The sequence below is a fragment of the Pelmatolapia mariae genome, linkage group LG17, assembly GCF_036321145.2.
Source record: "Pelmatolapia mariae isolate MD_Pm_ZW linkage group LG17, Pm_UMD_F_2, whole genome shotgun sequence".
Classification (NCBI taxonomy): domain Eukaryota; kingdom Metazoa; phylum Chordata; class Actinopteri; order Cichliformes; family Cichlidae; genus Pelmatolapia; species Pelmatolapia mariae.
The window spans coordinates 21,912,874-21,920,302 of record NC_086242.1 but is presented as its reverse complement, the minus strand read 5'-3'; the positions used below and the strand labels follow the sequence as shown (position 1 = coordinate 21,920,302).

General features: G+C 40.3%; 1 pseudogene; it reads left to right on the top strand.

Annotated features, from left to right (window-relative positions):
* The first annotated feature begins 292 nt into the window (after window positions 1–292).
* The window catches only part of LOC134615942 (peroxisomal succinyl-coenzyme A thioesterase-like), a 29,839-nt pseudogene continuing 22,702 nt past the window's right edge, over window positions 293–7,429 (top strand).

Below are 7,429 nucleotides of genomic sequence, written 5' to 3'. Positions count from 1 at the left end.
CCTTGGTGTTCATCTGAACAAGCTGGACTGGACTCATAATTCAGACGCCCTCTACAGGAAAGGGCAGAGCAGGCTGTACCTGCTGCGGAGACTCAGGTCTTTTGGAGTGAAGAGCCCACTCCTGAAGACCTTCTATGACTCTGTGGTGGCCTCAGCCATCTTTTATGGTGTGGTCTGCTGGGGTGGCAGCATCTCTGCTGGGGACAGGAAGAGACTGAACTGGCTGATCCGCAGGGCCAGCTCTGTTCTAGGATGCCCTCTGGACCCAGTGGAGGTTGTGAGTGACAGGAGAATGGTGGCTAAGCTGTCATCCCTGTTGGACAACATCTCCCACCCCATGCAGGAGACTCTGACAGTACTGAGGAGCTCCTTCAGTGGCAGGCTGCGGCACCCACGGTGTGGGACGGAGAGATTTCGCAGGTCTTTCCTCCCCACTGCTGTCAGACTCCACAACAAAGACTTTTGCAGCTGATCAAACACACACAAACCCACACAGGTGCAATAAGACTAAGTGCAATACTCTTTTCTGACAAAGTTGTATTTTTACTCAGTTGTATATAGCATTTATATTCTATTTTTATCCTATTGTATATTTTATTTTATTTTATTTTATTCTATTGTATATAGTATTTTATTCTATTCTATTCTATTCTGTACAGTTGTGTACAGTATATTATTCTTATTGTATTCCAGTGTTCTCTAATTTTTGCTATATAACTTTGCACTGTCCACTTTCTGCTGTGACAAAACAAATTTCCCACGTGTGGGACTAATAAAGGTTATCTTATCTTATCTTTTTAATGTGCATTAATACATTTATATGATTAAAAAAAATGTCTATTAGAAAACAAAGCGATCGGCTATAATTAAGCCATGGATAACAAGGGGAATAGATAATACATGTAAAAAGAAAATTGTACTATATAAGACAACACCTAAGAAGGAGAAACTTGAAATAATGTGTACAAGAATAAATTAGAATCAATGATTAGACTAAATTAAAGGAGTCATCATCACAAACAAATGAAAGAGTATACAAGCAACACTTTGTGAATCTGGAATATATTAATGTTAGTGTCTGTAATATCACCTGTGATTATGTATAGGGATTAAAATGTGGTGCATTTAGGTAAGTATGGTTGGGATGGTGAGCACTGTCTGATGAGAGAGGTCTATGCCCGTATGCATGCCCACTGCACATATTACAGTTGCTGTACTGCAGTAACTTTAAAAAGGATGGATAAAACAGACTGATGGAGAAAAAAGAAAGAAGAAACTTTTCAGTACTTGCTGTAAATGACGTTCAGTGACTAGAAGATAAAACACGGGGTTCATGTGAATTTAAAAATGTTAAAATGGATGAAGTGAAGATCGCAATTTATTGGCAAAATTGTTTAAAGCAGGAATGTTAACTTATGTTTCCCTTTTCAAAGGAAAGCAACAGTAGATAGCAACATCTGTAAAATGAAAAGAAGAAGATAAATCAGAATCTTGAGTTCTTAGAGCAATAATAATAATCATACATATGCACAGACCCTGCATATGTATGCAGGGTCTGTGCATATGTACAGTGCATATGTACAGTGCATATGTACAGTGAGTACAGTCACTGAACAAGTGACTGTACTCACTTGTTCAGTCACAAAAGGGAGGGGTCATTAACATGAAATTGTTAATAATGCTAGTAAAAACAATTACTATTTTATAGGACAGTTATTTTACAGTTTTTATGTGTTGTAAGAGACACAAATAGAGTTGTGTCCTATAGGCAGTACTAAAGCTTCATTGTTTAAAGAGATGTTCTTGATGTAAGGGTCTAAGTTGTCTCCACCTGCTGCGGCTGAGATCCAGGACTCTTCTAAGGACGTTTCACGACACTGTGGTGGCATCTCCTATTTTTTATGCTATGGTCTGCTGGAGTGGTGGAATGGCAGAGAGGGACAGGGGGAAACTTAATAAACTGGTCAAGAGGGCCAGGTCTGTCCTGGACTGTCTGCTGAAGTCCATTGAGCAGGTTGGGGAGGAGAGCATGTTATCTAAGCTAACATCCATCATGGACAACACCTCCCACCCCCTGCATGACACTGTATGAGCACTGAGCAGCTCATTCAGCAATAGACTTTTACACCCACAGTTTAGGAAAGAGCGCTACCACAGGTCATTCTTACCAGTAGCTGTTAGACTCTATAACACAGTTTAACATGGTTATTTTACTGATCACCAGTTTAATTGACATATCATATGTTTTTAATTGCTGCTACTCATTTGCATCTTGTTTGCACACTGTATATTTCACCAGTATTCATACATCCCCACACACACTTGTGTACATATCTCTGTACACTTTTATACATATCACGGTACATTTTTATTCATGCATACAAATTTCGGTTGCTTATGTATATAAGACTACTTTATGTCTATATTCCTCTTGCTATAAGAGATAATAAAGGTCTATTCTATTCTATTCTATTCGTTCTGCAGAAAAGCTCCAGGTTCTAAGTTGTCTTTAAAAGAGCTGTTCATAATTTGAGATAAATCTGCTGCTGTGAACAAGTGTCATTTTACGAATGAATTTATGGTCAGCTGGAGCTGTGAAAACTGGCTCCTCATCTCCTTACCACATGTCAGCCAGACAGTAAGCTGGACCTTATGATGGAACTGCAGTCGGTGAATATATGGAAACCAGGAAGGAGCCTGACTGGGAACTCGATAAGGGAGAGGCTGCCAGGTTTCAGGTTTCTGTCACAGACTGTTCCTCTTCCTGCCTTCATGCAAAAAGGTACCAGAGTGCAGCAAAAGTAAAGTGCCAAATACATACCATAAAGAGAAACAAAATTAACACAGAGACACACAATTAGCTGTTGATGTGCAACAATCAACACAATCTGTGAAGTGTGACAGAAAAATCACCCCTCAGACAGCCAAACCCATCTGTTCTCTGATTGGACTGTTAAATTTGTGATTGACATGACATTGGTCAATCAGCTGAAAGGAATAAAAATTAGGTCAAAATTCGTACTCATAAGTTGAAATCTACACACAGCCAGGAAACCTGAGCACAGAGTTTTACACATAGTTTTTTGCTTTGTATCTGTAACCAGACCTTAACAACAAAAAAAAAAATCGTAACGTGTAAATATTTTTTACAAATACAAATCTTTTTTCTACACACACAAATTCTCATCTATAGATGCACAAACATAAATTTTTCTGATATTTTGGTTTACAAGGTCACAAAACACAGTTCACAAATATGCATCTGATTTACAAGTACAAAATATTTATGACCACAATTTGAGCCCATAAATATCCACAAAATGTGGCTTTTTTGGCTACAAATTAATAAAAAATAAACATGAATACAAATTCAAAACTTCTGCAAATGAGGTGAATCCTAAATAGATCCTGAATACATGTACACAGAGGGGCTGAGACCTCTGTGTCACAGTCTAGCTGCGAAGCTGACTGTGTGGAGTGAGGAGGTGGACCCAAGAGCAACACACGAAGAGACAAAACAAAACTTGAGTGTGGCAAACGAGCACTTTATTAAGGCTGGCAAAAAATAAATAAATAAATACAAAAACAAAAGGAAAAGACAAAAACTAAACAATAACCTAAACTGGGTGATCTAAGATTGAAAAATGAAGAAACCTTGAACATGGGACCAGGCATGGCTACATGGAAAAAAACTGGAACCATGACGTGAACTTGGCAGACGACCTGACGACGAATGACTGGAAACACACAGACTAAATGCACACATGAGGTGATCAGGGGAAGTGGAAACACATGGGGAAACAGCTGATATGAATGAACAGGGGGAGAGTAAAACTAAACACATTTGAACGTAGAAACACAAGATCTCATCAAAATAAAACAGGAAACATAATGAGATGCAGACATGACAACAAGAACTTGACAACACAAGACATGCAGACATGAAACACATGAAGGGTGAGGGAGACTTAACACAGGGGTTGAAGACACAAGGGGAATCTAATAACAAAGAACTATAACAGCAACCTAGGCATAATAGAAATGAACTTAGAAAACCTTAATGGACTTAAACATAAACCATGAATATCAAAATACACTAAAACTCAAAATGCTGGGTCAAAAAAAAACCCAGGATAGTGACACTCTGAGGTTTTTAGACAGCACCAGATTACAAATCATCAGAGTTGCTGAAAGGAGGGGTGGTTTCATGTCTGTTTATTAAAGGGGGTAACTGCATCAGAGGCAGAGCCAGGCTGCTGACCTTGAGTACCAGCTGCAGCTGAAGTTTGGACATTTTTATTTCTGCCTGCCAGGAACTGAGATACTACGAATGAGAGGATTCAGGTTTATCAGAGGGACTATGTGGAGTGTGACCAAGCCACTGCTACAGGAGTGTACACTCACCTTTATTGTGAGTTGATGCAAAACAACTAGAAATAAAATTAAAATGTGATTAAAACCCAAATAAAGTGGCTTTTTTGTCTGTTTGTTTGCATCTAAATCTGTGCTTTTAATTCAGCTTAAACCTGAACGTCACTGACGGACCGACCTGTCACCGTTACTCACCTGTCACCTGTTCTCTCCACAGACTGCTCTCAGCCATGACACAGGCGGTTCCTCCGATCCTCTCCGTCACCCCGAGTCGGGCTTTGGTTGATGAGAAGTTTCAAGTGTTGGTGGAGAATCTTCCCCCAGGATGTCCGGTAACCCTCTGCTCCCTCCACCACTCTGAGCCAAGGACGACTGGGAGGCGTATGGGCACTACGTCAGCGACCACAGAGGCGTCGTATCAGGTGGGTCACCGCTGACTGCAGAAGACTTAGGATGCTGTCTCAGAGCTGATCTTTGGAGGGTGAACAAGCTAAAAATGTTTGTGTTTGACACTTTTTATTTGAATGTGAACTCGTCTCCCTATGTGAGCAACTTCCTGTCGTGCTCATCATGCTTAATGAGATTCTCACTCTTTTTTTATCTCAGTAAGCTTTAAAACTCTTACCTGATGTTTTAGTTTGGGGTTTTGGCAGTTTCTTTTTCTTGGTTGATGCAGATGACTTCACTAAAACCGCTTTATTAGATTTTCTTTAATACAAAAAAGGCACTGTTGAATTTGGAGTGTGCTTTCTGAATTAATATGCAGTGATGGGAATAACGGCGTTACAAGTAACGGCATTACTAGCGGCGTTACTTTTTTCAGTAACGAGTAATCTAACTAATTACTATTCCTATCGTTACAACGCCGTTACAGTTACTAACAAGGAAACGCGGTCCGTTACTATTTTTCAACAAACAGACGGTTGAAGCTGTGTTCAGCTTACCGCATCTTATATCAGTAGCACGGAAGTAGCTGACTACGTAAGTGCAGCTTTAAGCAGCTGCGCGCGCTCCCGCGGACGCGAAAATCCCGATCACTGTCTAGCACAACACCTGGAGCTAAGGGGGCAAAACAATCGCATGAGTGCTGCTGTTTGACTGAGGAAGAATAAAGTAGTCGTGGTAAGCCAATCACATGACCACTTAAAGACAAAGCAACAAGGTGATATATACCAGTTTTAAATTGTGTTGATAGGCCACGTAAAACCAGAGTCATGATAAACAAGATATACGCAGCGTTTTTTCCTCAATAGTTTCGTCACGTTTACTGTCTAAGGACAGCACTAGCAAGCACTCTCTGCTTATGACCAAAACAAAAAAAAACAGCGGAAGTTTTAGGAGTGAGAGAGAGAGAGAGAGAGAGCAGAAAAAGAGAGAGAGCGAGTTTTGAGATGTGAGAGATTTGTGACGTTTAGCGTGTTTGAAGTGTGTAGTTAATGTGTTGTCTTGTGTAGTTAGTGTGTAGTGTTGTGGATAGTTTTGTGTTGTGTGTCAGAACAATAAGGTGACTGCTGTCTCCAGGTAGAAAACAGGAGTGATACACCTGCTGCTGTCAGACCTGCAGGTTTCAGGCTGTGATGTTCTCCTTTATAGTGGACAGAAATATTTGGAGTGGCACAAATAATTTGTGTGGCATCTTATTGAATGCAGAACAGCTGATTGTTCTGTAAATAGTTTGAAATGGTTAAAAAAAAGGGTAAAAGTAAACTTGTGCATAGGATTTTAAAATTGACAATTTATAGTTGCATTTAAAGTTATGAAATATGATTCATTAAAGATGTTTGTGGTTGTTACAGTAAAGAATATAACTTTTTCTACTCGGATTTTATGATTTTTGTCTGATTTCTCATGAGCTGTTGGAAAGAAATCGCCATCTTAATGCGGCTACCCCTCCGGCGCCAGCTGCGGGCTCAAGGCTGGAGCCGAACAAAACAATCCCTGATAACGACTGTGTTGACACTGTTCCTCCCCATTCTATGGACACGCAAACACATACACTTACACTGATAACCACACACTCATCCCCCTCCCTTGCCAAACGCCTTCGATGCTTGTTTCCTGTGGGGGAACACGGCGGGTCTACGTGCCGCGCTGGATAAGATAGCGCTGTGCGAGGCCGCTGCTGGGTTCGCTTCAGATTACTCCTTACCCATCACCCTACCGTGTGGCTTGTTATGTCTTCCCAATGTTGTGTTGTGGACATTTATGTGCTTTTTGTGCAGAGGAGTTTTTTTGTTTCCTGTTCTCATGCTGTCCTACCATGGAAGCACAGCATGAGAAGGGGTCTCTTTTTTTCCTCTTGTACTTTCCCATTGTAATGTACATTTCAATGTTTTTCTCCAGTGCTACCAATCTCCGACTTGTATCCCCATGTAATGTCTGTGTGTGTATGTAAGGTCGGGGGGGTCCCATTTCACTGCAGGGCAACCTGCATGTGACGAATAAAGCCTTGATTGATTGATTGATTGATTGATTGATTGATTTTAGATTAATTGTGTTAATACAGTATGTCAAAATGAAAACATAACTGTAAATTCAGACACGTGAGGTTGTGCTGAAAAGAATGATACCAAACAAGGCAAAGTAAATAGTTTTTAAAGGTAAAATGTAGAGGGAAAATCAAAAGTAGTTAAAATGGCCAGTTATACCCTGGACCCCAGAGGGTTAAACTTTTCTATTCCTACTTCCTAGGTTTTGTTCTTGTGCCCTCGTGTTTAGTGCAGGTTTGGTTCAGTGTCTAGTCTGCATCTTTGTAAATTGTTTCTTGTTCTCTGTTTTATTTTGAAGGTCCATGTCTTATGGCAATGCTTCTAGTTTCGCTTCTTCTGTCTCGTTAGGTCTTATTTCTCCCGGCTGTGTTCCCACCTGTTTCTCGTTCCCTCATATTCTTCTCTGTGTATTTATGGTGTGTATCCTCCAGTGTTCAGCGTCGCGTCATCCCTCATTGCTGTGTTACTCTCCTGCTGTTTCCTCCTGAACTTAGATTTCCCAGTATAGTTTTGTTTTGTATGCTTTTCCCCTGTCAGCAAATAAAGCTGTGGGGTTTTTTTTGTTTGTT